This window comes from Fukomys damarensis, unplaced genomic scaffold (assembly GCF_012274545.1).
Source record: "Fukomys damarensis isolate Sample0158 unplaced genomic scaffold, DMR_v1.0_HiC HiC_scaffold_12, whole genome shotgun sequence".
NCBI lineage: Eukaryota > Metazoa > Chordata > Mammalia > Rodentia > Bathyergidae > Fukomys > Fukomys damarensis.
The window spans coordinates 57,407,076-57,417,202 of NW_022900924.1; the positions used below are offsets into that span (position 1 = coordinate 57,407,076).

At 46.1% G+C, this 10,127-nt stretch overlaps 1 protein-coding gene across 3 annotated transcripts in view; it reads left to right on the plus strand.

Annotated features, from left to right (window-relative positions):
- The first annotated feature begins 9,660 nt into the window (after nt 1-9,660).
- The window catches only part of Ccdc13 (coiled-coil domain containing 13), a 36,661-nt gene continuing 36,194 nt past the window's right edge, over nt 9,661-10,127 (plus strand). For 2 of the 3 annotated variants that reach the window (XM_010624486.3, XM_033762641.1), the window contains exon 1: nt 9,661-10,067. The gene's annotated coding sequence lies outside the window, so the exon portion shown is untranslated. The remainder of the gene's footprint in view (nt 10,068-10,127) is intronic. The other variant, XM_010624485.3, reaches the window with a different exon arrangement.

Consider the following 10,127-nt stretch of genomic DNA (forward strand, 5'->3'; position numbering starts at 1 on the left):
ATTTATTTCAGTTGGGAAAAATCATTTCTCAGAGGAGCACAAAAATTGGGTCACAAGAAATAAAATCTTGGGATCTGTGTGTGGTGGCACATGCCTGTAGTCCCAGCATTCAGGAGGTTAAGGCAGGAAGATGTGAGGTGTGAGTGTGAGGCCAGCCTGAATTACATAGCCAGACCCCGTCTCAGAAAAGGAAAAGAGATAAATGTTTCCCTTTAGTAGAAACCAAAATTAAAGATATCTACCAAGTAAAAGTAGTGGTTGACAATTTACTGAGCATTTGCTGTGTGCCTCACACTGATCTAAGAACTTTTGTGGTACAGTGTCAGTAAAGTCTCCTAACAACCCTAAGAGGTAGAAACTGATTCTCATTTCACAGCGAGAAACTGAGGCACGAACTGAGGCAAGTTCCTGTCAGTCGCTTAGCCAGAGAGGTGGAAAGCTGGGCCTGGACCCTGGCAGTCTGGTTTGATAGCCTGTTTGTGTGGCCTCCTGAGACAATCAACTGGCTGTCCTTTTTCTCCCCCACCTCGCTCCCATGTAGGTCTGATGAAATTGTCCTTGAAGAAGGTTCTGAAGCACTTTTTACCTTTTTTTTAGAAAATCCCAGGAATGTTAAGTAATGTAGACACCAACCAGTGTTAGGGGTTTAAGTGCTGGCCTGTATGAACTCATTGCTGGAGTGGCAGTAGTTATCATAATGGATAAATCACCCAAGGCTTTGCAGCACGGTCTCAACCCTGATGACTGTGTCACCTGGGCCAAACCAGGGAAGGCTTGGGCTAGGTAACTTCCGTGGTCTTGTCTGAGTGCTTCAAAAGTGTAAGATACTGTTAAGACCTGTTTTCTTAGCTGTGACTAAGCATGCAAGGTGCTCGTAGACACCCTAAGCCTTGTCTTACGAAAGAGAAGCCTTAGAGGAACAAGGTTCAGAAATTTGCCCCCTTTGTATCTCCTCTAATTATCCTCAGCTCTCGCTAGATTCCCAGCCGTAATCTCTCAGGTGGCAGAATTCAATGATTTAATGGTTTCCTCAAGAAAGACTTAGAAAACATGAAATAAAAGACATGTGGAACAAGTCCTCTACAGTTTTGCATGTTCCGATGTGTCTCTAGCCGTTGCACAGTAAAAACAACTTGGATATAAAATCCTTAGTACATGATTTCATTGCTAATGTTGCTAATGTTGCAATGAAAAGCCTAAATCGTGTGACATTGTCTCTAAATCACTGACTGGGTTTTTGTTTTTGCTTGGGTGCTCAAGAAATGAAAAGTCCAATCACTTCCATAGTATCAGTCTTGATGACCTTTCTGGGTTGATGTTCTCTACATGTTCAGAAAATTGTTCTAACCAGTGAGTAGGCTGCTGATTTTGTTTAGATTAATGCTAATTTCAGAATCGTCCCTCTAGCAGGTAATGAGAGGGGAGGAGAGTGAAGTGTTGGGGTGGCAGTGAGTGTTCTCAGTCAAGAGGAAGGGAGTAGGGCCACCAGCTGGTAGAAGAGTGGTAGGTTAGGTTGGGTGCACAGGCGGCATCGGGTGGGTTACAGAAGTTCTTTGGCTTCGCTCAGGGGGATGTGGTGCTGTGTTTTCTCAGATGACACCTGGTTCGAGGTTCTGCCTCTCCTAGCCAAGTAGCTGTTTTCTCTTCTGTAAGGCGGGGATACCACCAGTGGCTTAGGGCTGTGGATTAAATGCAGTGGCAGGTTTAAGGGGCTGGCATGTCATGCAGTGAGTGTTCGTAACGCAGGAGGTGGTTGCTGGAGCCAGTGTGCCGAGTACAGGAACCCGGCAGCCCTCAGGATGTAAGTGTGGGAGGAAGGCCAGCACTGAATAGTGACCACACAAAGTATGTGACTGCTGGTACAGGGTGCAGCAGGACACCAGCCAGGGCTGAGGTGGGAAGAGGTCTCCCAGGGAAGCATGATCCATGGTGAGGAGCAGGCATGTTGATTATTTTCTTGGCCCGGCGTTAGGTGGTGTTGGAACATGGTATGTGATAGCCCTGGGCCTCCTGCCCCAGCTGTGTCCAAAGGCATGTGGTGGTCTTCATCTTACATTAGTGCCTGGCTTATGTAAGTGTTCGGTGTCTGCTGAGTGAGAATAGGCTTTATGTTTCTACACTCAGGAGCCCACTGTCCCTAGAAGAGAGCACAGCTGTTCCTTATCTCCAGGTCTGTCAGCCACACATCAAAAGCATTTTTTAATTGCCTTAACATAACATAAACAGGTTTTCTTACCACAGTCCCTAAACATAACAATTACTTACATAGCATTTACATGGTGATCTGCAGAGAGCATATGCAACAGCCACATGCGAACACTATGCCGCCTGCTGTAAGGGACTCCAGAATCTGGATTTGTCTCCTGGAAGCAATCGCACTGCTGTTATCCAGGGCTGACTTCCTCTTTCTGGTTCCTGTGCCACACTGACCTCTGGTGGTGAGAGTTGGAATGTGACCCCACTTTCCTAACCTCCCAAAGCAGACTGTTTCAGTCCATCTTGGAGAAGGACAGGCCTCTTCTCTCACAGGTAAACTGCTGCTCAAATAATTTCATGGACTTGAATTTTAGGCTGTGTCCCCATGCAGACCTACAGCCTGTAACATCATGCGTACTAGGCCAGAATAAGGCCGAATGAGCATAAATTGTCCAAGGGCACAGCTGCCAGTAATTCTGTGTATACACATCCTGTGTGGAAGCTTCTCAGATCCGAGAGGACGCAAACATGCCAGCCTGGACCACAGTGTCACTTCCCAGTAAGTGTTTTCCCTGGTCTCGTTCATGAAAGACCCAGCACCACTTACACAGCCCAGTTCCATTCCTGGATGAAAGTCCCGCTTTCCCCTTAGCTGCCAAGGTGAGGCCAGTGTCCCTGACCTGAGGAATGATCAGTGGGTGTGGAATCGAAGCCAGCATCCACTTGGTCCCCTCAGAGCAGGAGCCCAGGAAAAAGGCCTTTCTGGTATTGTGTGCTTCTTAACGACACGCGTTCGGTCCTTTTTCTGTCCCCTGTGTAACTGAAGGGGTAGTGATTAAAATTTCCCATCGCCCCTTTCAGTTTCAATCACATTTGCTGTCTTCCTGCTGGTGGCCCTTCTGAAGCCCTCGTTTCTGTCAGCAGTATGTGCACCTTCCCTGTCAACCCCTGCTCAGCTCTTACGGTAGCGTCCCTTCCTCTTTTTGTCACTATTAAGCTGGTCCCCAAGTTCTATCACTTTCCATAACAGTCTCATTGTTCACTTGGGCCTTTTCCTCTCAATGTTGCCACCACCTGAAACCAAGGCCCCTCGCCTCTGTTTCTGCTACCTGGTGCTGGCTAATATTTGTTTCACTCTTTATGAGAAAGAAACCGAGATCAGAGTTTCCTGTGGCGGTGGTACATGAAATACTAGTAAGTGCATACGGCATTAAGACCTGGTCAGCCGGGGAGAAACGGATCAGTAAGGAGACTGGGTGATGTCCCACCAAGGGTTTTGAAAGACTGACATGAACCAAGAGTGGAACTGAGAAATTTGGAAGGAAAACAAACATACATCACCAGGCCTCGTGCTGACGACTTGGTGGACAGCCAAGGTGATGTCGTCCATCAGGTCCCTTGGAACCAGGGTGCAGGCTCTTGGCAGGATCTGAGTTTTCTGATAGACCTGATGGGTTTGATCGAGCTCACCATCCACACAAGACACTTCTTAGGCAGACAGTCCCATGGATTAACAAGACTTGATTCTCCAAGATGACACTAGGCTAAAACAAAATGTGCAGGGGAACCTGGGGGGCTGGTGGCCACCAGAACCCACAGCCATCACAAGCCGAAGAGCCAGAACTTCCACCAAGCAAGAAGTTGAACCTGGAGAAAACAAAGTTTTTACCTATGTGGGGCTCCAAAGTGCAAAGTGGAGTAATTTAGTAAGGCTTAATCCTAGGCCAAAATAAGGCAGTTTGCCTCTGCTCTGAATCCACACTTGCAGTACTTCTGTGACAACTTTTGGCTTCGAGGGGGTCTGATTCTTGGAAGGGAGAAGCTGTGGTTGTGGGTAACAATACTCCGTGTACTGTACATTCGTGGCCCAACGACCCTGGTTTCCATGTCATCACTTAATGCTGTGACTCACATAAGTGTACCCAAGAGCTACATGTGTATGGTGACCAGACTGTATTTGGGGCCTACAAAGCCTAGACTCAGGACAGAGCCCGAATCAGGAGCCCACAGGGCCTAGGTTTTAAGCTGCAGCAAAACTACTTCCATTATGAGGCTAAGTCTACAGTGACACAGATAATGCATACCCTGCTAAAATAACAGTATAGATGCCAGAGCACTTCATAGTATTGCTAGTTTATGAAGAAAGTCAATGTCTGTGACTTAACTAATGGCAAATCGCAACCCAGGTATTCTCTCTTCTGAATTTGGTTTTGCTGCTCAGAGCAAGTAGAATCTGTTGCAGAAGGAACTGGCAAGTGACACGCACGTAGAGACGAGCTGAATGGAAGTAAAATAAAAAGTTTATTTTACCAGCGAAGGTTGATCAATCACACTCAAAAAGGCAATGCCAGTGATCGACCTCCTATTGGGTTGCAGCTTCTTTTATAGGTTTCACAGCTATGATCTCATTCAGGTGCTTACATTTCATTTCCTCAGTTCACATTGCCCTGTACAAATTACAGTAACCAGACAGTTCACTCTAACCCAGGCGTAACAATTCCTTGTGGTTGGGGAGTTTACCTTAAGATTCCTCTAGCTCTCTGTTCTAGTGCAGAGGAAGGGGGTGTTCAGGGTTAGGGATGAGGCCAGATGTCCCACTTCATGGTCAACGCCTCCAGTGTCTGTTAATTGTGGACTAAACAAAGCAGATTGCTGTTAGAGGCAGCAGAAGTCATTTTACATTTTCCTAACATTTTGTAGGCTTTCAGATTATTTACAAAAGTTTTCTGTATCAGAATCCATGCTTATGTTACTTTATCTGTAGGAGAGAGACTATAATTTGAACGAGAATAATGTGTTTGGTGACCTTAATAACTTTAAGAAGATAAATAAGCAGGGGTAAAGGTCCCTCTTTAAAGGAGGAACTATGAAACTGCAGGAAGGATGTATTTTAGGAACTAGAAAAAACTGTACCCCACATATATGCTCAACTGTTAACAGATTTTTATCAGAAATATATTTAACGTGAAATGTACCGTTTTAGCCATTTGCAGCACACAGCTCGCTGGAACTGAGTGTGCTTGTACCGCCATGCAGTGAGCACCTCACCCAGGCCTGGAGCCTTTTCACTATGCCAGTCAGAACTCCATGTGCTTCACAGCAGCTGCAACCCTTTCCCTGCAACTACCCTTCTACTTGTTTTTGTTTGTTTTGTTTTGGGGGGTTTTGTTTGTTTTTTTGGTACCAGGGATTGAACTCAGGTCCTTGCACTTGAAAGGCAGCAAGGCAGGCAGTGGAGCCACTAAGCTAAATCCCAGGCCCTGCTCTTCTACTTGGTGTCTCTGTGAATTTGTCCATTCCAGATACCTAATTAATACAGATGGACTTTACAGTGTTTGTCCTTTTGAGTCTGGCTTATTTCACTCAGCATAAGTAAAATTCATTCACTTTTTGAAAAATTGAGAAATCTTAAGATCTAGAATTAGACAAAGTGTTGCTAGACTCGACACCAAAAGTGTAATCCCTAAAAGAAAGAAATTGGTAAATTGGGCCTCATAAAAACCAAACCTAGCTGGGCGTGGTGGCACACGCCTGTAATCCCAGCACTTGGGAGGCTGAGGCAGGAGGATCGCTGTGAGTTCGACACCAGCCTGGGCTACATAGTGAGTTCCAGGTCAGTCTCAACTACATAGTGAGACCCTGTCTCAAAAAACAACAAAACAAACAAAAACCAAACCTGCTTTTCTGTGAAAGCCCATGTGAAGAGGACTAAAACACAAGCTACAGCTTGGAAGAAAATACCTGCAAACCATATAGGTAACAAAGGACTAGTATATAGAATATATAAAGAATTATTGCACCACACATGGTAATGCATGCTTTTAACCCCAAGATGTGGGAGGTGGAGGCAGGTGGGTTGCTGTGAGTTCAAGGCCAGTCTGAACACATGGAAACACCCTATCTGAAAAAACAAAAACAAAGAAACCCTCAAAATTCAACAGCTAGAAATTGGGCAAAAGACATGAGTAACACTTCCCCAAAGAAAATACAGTTCCACACCACATAATGATGTTTTGGCCAGCAACAGGCATGACAGAGGTATTTCTGCAAAGAACAAACTAGTATTTCTGAAAAGTGCACCTCTTCAAGAAGAGCCCCAGACAGGAATTCAGGAGGGTTCCGGAAGAAGACATCTTCTCTGGGTGACAGCTGTGTGTGTCACGGACCTGGAGACCTGCAGTGGGAAAGATGTGGACTGCAGGTCCACTTGCTGACCCTACGTCGTCCAGGCTCATGTGTGTGCCAGTGTCTTTGGTGTTTTAAGATAAAAGCTCTTGCAATTAGAAAATTAAATAGATAAAACGCTTATAAGAACAAGGAAATAAAGAAAATACTGTGTAATCCCAGCACTCAGAGGCTGGGGTGTGGCCTACTGAGTGCTTTAGTAAGACTGTGTCAAGTAGAGTAAGTAGGGGTAGGGGATGTAGTGCAGTATAAAGACCCGGAGTTCAAGGCCCAGCACTGTCAAAAAGTTTTTTCTTCTATGTTTGTTTTAAGCTAAATGTTATTACAAAAGAGTCAAAAAGTTTTTAAAAATTAAGTTTATGAAGGAAAAATGTTATGGTAAAGTAAAGTTAATTTTTTATTGAAAACAAAAAATATTTTTCTATGGGCCGGGGATTTAGCTCGGTGCTGCTGCCTGCCTCACAAGCTCAAGGTCCTGAGTTTGATCCCCGGTACCAAAAATATTTTTTTTCTATAGCCGTAGTGTAGCCTAAGTGTCCAGTGCATGTGACGTCCTCCGCAGTGGACAGTGTGTCCACCTTCACCTACCACTGCCTCACCGACTCCTGCCCAAAGCAGCTCCCAGCCTGTACAGGTGCAGTGCTTTTTGTCTCGTGTATTTTACTGTACCTTTTCTATGTTTACTGACATTGAAATAAGCACCAGTGTGTGACAGGTGACTACAGTGTTCTGTACAAGAGTGTGGTATGCGGGTTTGCAGCCCACAGGAGCAACAGGCTACGCCGCCTGGCCACGGTGTGTAGTCAGGTGCCCCGTGTGGGTTGCATGCTTTCACTCTGATGTTCCCACCATGCCGTGGTCACCTAGCAACGCTTTCCTCAATGCATCCCCATCATTAAATGAAATGCGGTCAATAAGCACATGAAAAGTGTTCAACGTCATCATCGTGCACCCACAGTGAGATACCACTGCACACCCAATGACAGGGCCAAAATGAAAACACAAAACGCTGACAAGGGTGTTGAGAAATGAGTCACGTATACTTCTGGTAGGAATGTAAAATGGTACAGTCACTCTAGAAGACTGGTGATTTCTTACAAAACTAGATAAAAGAATTGCCTTTCAGCTAGCGTCTGCATCCTCGGGCATTTATTCCACAGAAATGAAAACTTATGTTCACATATACAGCAACCTGCGTACGAATGTTTACAGCCACTGAATCATAACTTTCCCAAACTGAAAACCGCCCGGATGTCCCTCAGTGGTTGTGTGGTTAACAAGTAGTGGTATATCCAGTCCACAGACTACTCAGTGATAAAGAGGAATGGATTTTTAATACAACGTGGATGAGTCTCCAGAGAATTATTCTGTTAAAAATATTCTAAAAGATTACATGCTATATTGTTCCATGAGGGGTGAGGGCTCGGAGCGGGGGACACAAGGGAAGTGGACGTGGTCACACCAGTGCAGTGGAGGGACCCTTGTGATCTTGCTTGGCATACTGACTGGTGGCTACACAACCTGTACATAATAAAATCATATACAATTAAATACACATGAGGAGTGAATGCAGTAAAACTGGGCAAATCTTAAGATCAGTGGATTTTTGTTAATGTTGGTATCCTGGTTGTGATATTGTCCTATAGTTTTTCAAAATGTCACAACGGGCTGGGATATAGCTCAGTGATTCCGCCACCTGCTTCGCAAATGCAAAGTCCCAAGTTCAATCTGGTACCAAAAAAAAAAAAAAAAAAGTCATCACTGGGTGAAACGTGTAAGGTATATGGGGATTTCTGTATTGTTTCTAACAACTGTCTGTGTAATCTGTGATAATCCCAATAAAATTTTCAGATTAGAGCAACAAGTAGTTCTGATTAGAGAAACAGAAAGTCAGCTGGGATTAATATCTGCAGAGTTTACAGGAAGTTCGTGGTGACTCAGATTTTCTTGGCTCCCTGGATGGTAAAATGTCAAGTTATAAACTAAAGAAAGTTCTTGAGAAACTAATGGCAGGAGAGTTCAGTGGTAGTAGTGGAAAAGTAATAAGTCGAGAGAAAAATGTCCCCAGTGTTGTAAGAATAGGCCACTGGAACGTCCGTCAGAAGCCGTCCTTCGGTTGCGGGAGCAGAGCGCCCACCCTCACCCCGCACGCAGCCTTCCGGCCTCCCCGATACACAGTGGGGACGCCTGTTCTGCGTCCTTGGCGCGGCCACAGCATGTTCTCATCTTGGTGGAAACCTGGGGCGCAGCGCTCTCCAGGAGCCCTCAGCCGACCTCCGTTAGCCCACAGTCCCCTGCGGTCCGCTGGTGCCTGACTGCTTCCCCACCACCTTGTCCCTCTGCCCTCGCAGATTTCGGGGTCACGCAGGCGCAGCTCCACAGGCAGGCAAGGGGAGACCAACCAGAAAGACCCGGCCTTCTCTAAACAGAATGCCTCAGATAGTAAGTCTGGGGAGCTGAGCCTGGCGTAAGTGTGGGCGTTCACTTAGGACAAAAAGTAACCTCAAGATACCTCAACGTTGGGGCGTGGCACGCTGGCTGGGGAGGGGGGCCGGACCTGCTAATTACAAGCTCCCAGGACACAGGTGCAGCAGAGTCCCCAAAGCCCTGCCTGTGAAACCCATCGGCGTGCAGTCTTCACTTCTAGCGAGAATTCCAGCAGGTTTTGATACGAGGGCAGGTACGAAAGGGCCGCCTTGGCTCCCTTGGCCTTCTCTCTCCTCCACAGTGGTCTGCCTTCAGGACGTGAAGTGTGCTTCCTTTCCTACTTTTTACTTGGCCCAAGCTTGCTCTGCAGAGTACGTTTCTTTTCCTGTCTTTAATAAACAAAACCTCTACCTTTTGTGCTTGTTTCGCCCAATTCTTTGCGATCATGGTATCATCCCTGCCAGGTAAGTACGTTTTGTACAATTCTTTGTTCTAGACCAGAAGAACTTGGAAACCACCTCTGGAAGGAGTCCCTAGTCCCTGGTAACATGAAGATTCTCAATTTGTAAAAACCCAAATCTCCCTGAATCATTTCTCCTAAAACTTTGCCTCCCAGCCCTCTATGGCCCTGAAATACAGTAGTGCATTAAATTAGGGAGCATGTTTCCCTTTAGGAAAAGAAATCACATTCGTTATTTTTCAAATCCTCTAAGGTGCAATTCCATCCCTCAAATATGAACCTTTTACTTTTTATTGCAGTCTTGTTCTGAGGCCAAGTTTGAAGAAACACAACTTGGTTCACTTAGCGTTTCTATTCTCTCGTCCTTTTTTTATCTTTGTTCCCCTTTTCACTATCGGAAACTTCCCCACCTTGTTTCACGTTTTTCAAAGATACTCTGAATAGTTACGTTAAATTTTATGGTGAAATCGTCCACTTTCCAACTACCTTGCAGGACAGCAGAATGTGCTGAGGCGAAAGCTCTGATCCATAACACTTTTTAAAAATACACTTCACAAACTTCTCAAGGGCACGATGACCTTTGTCCAGCTCACCACGCCACCTCAAGCTGGCCATCCGCGCCGGTCACTTTCAAAACTTTCTGGACTCCGTCGCGTTCCGTAGAGGCGTGATGACGTCTTGCACACTACGTTGCTGGTTTCCCTGGTGACGGTTGCCGAGGCAGCGGATGCAGGCGTCCTGAAGAGGAGACCCGGCCCTGCGCTCCTAGGTCCTAGGAAGGAAAAGCAGCGAGACCCCTGTAAGTGCGAGGAGGGCGGCAGGGCCGGGCCCGGCCGGGCAGGACCAGGCCGGAGGCGGA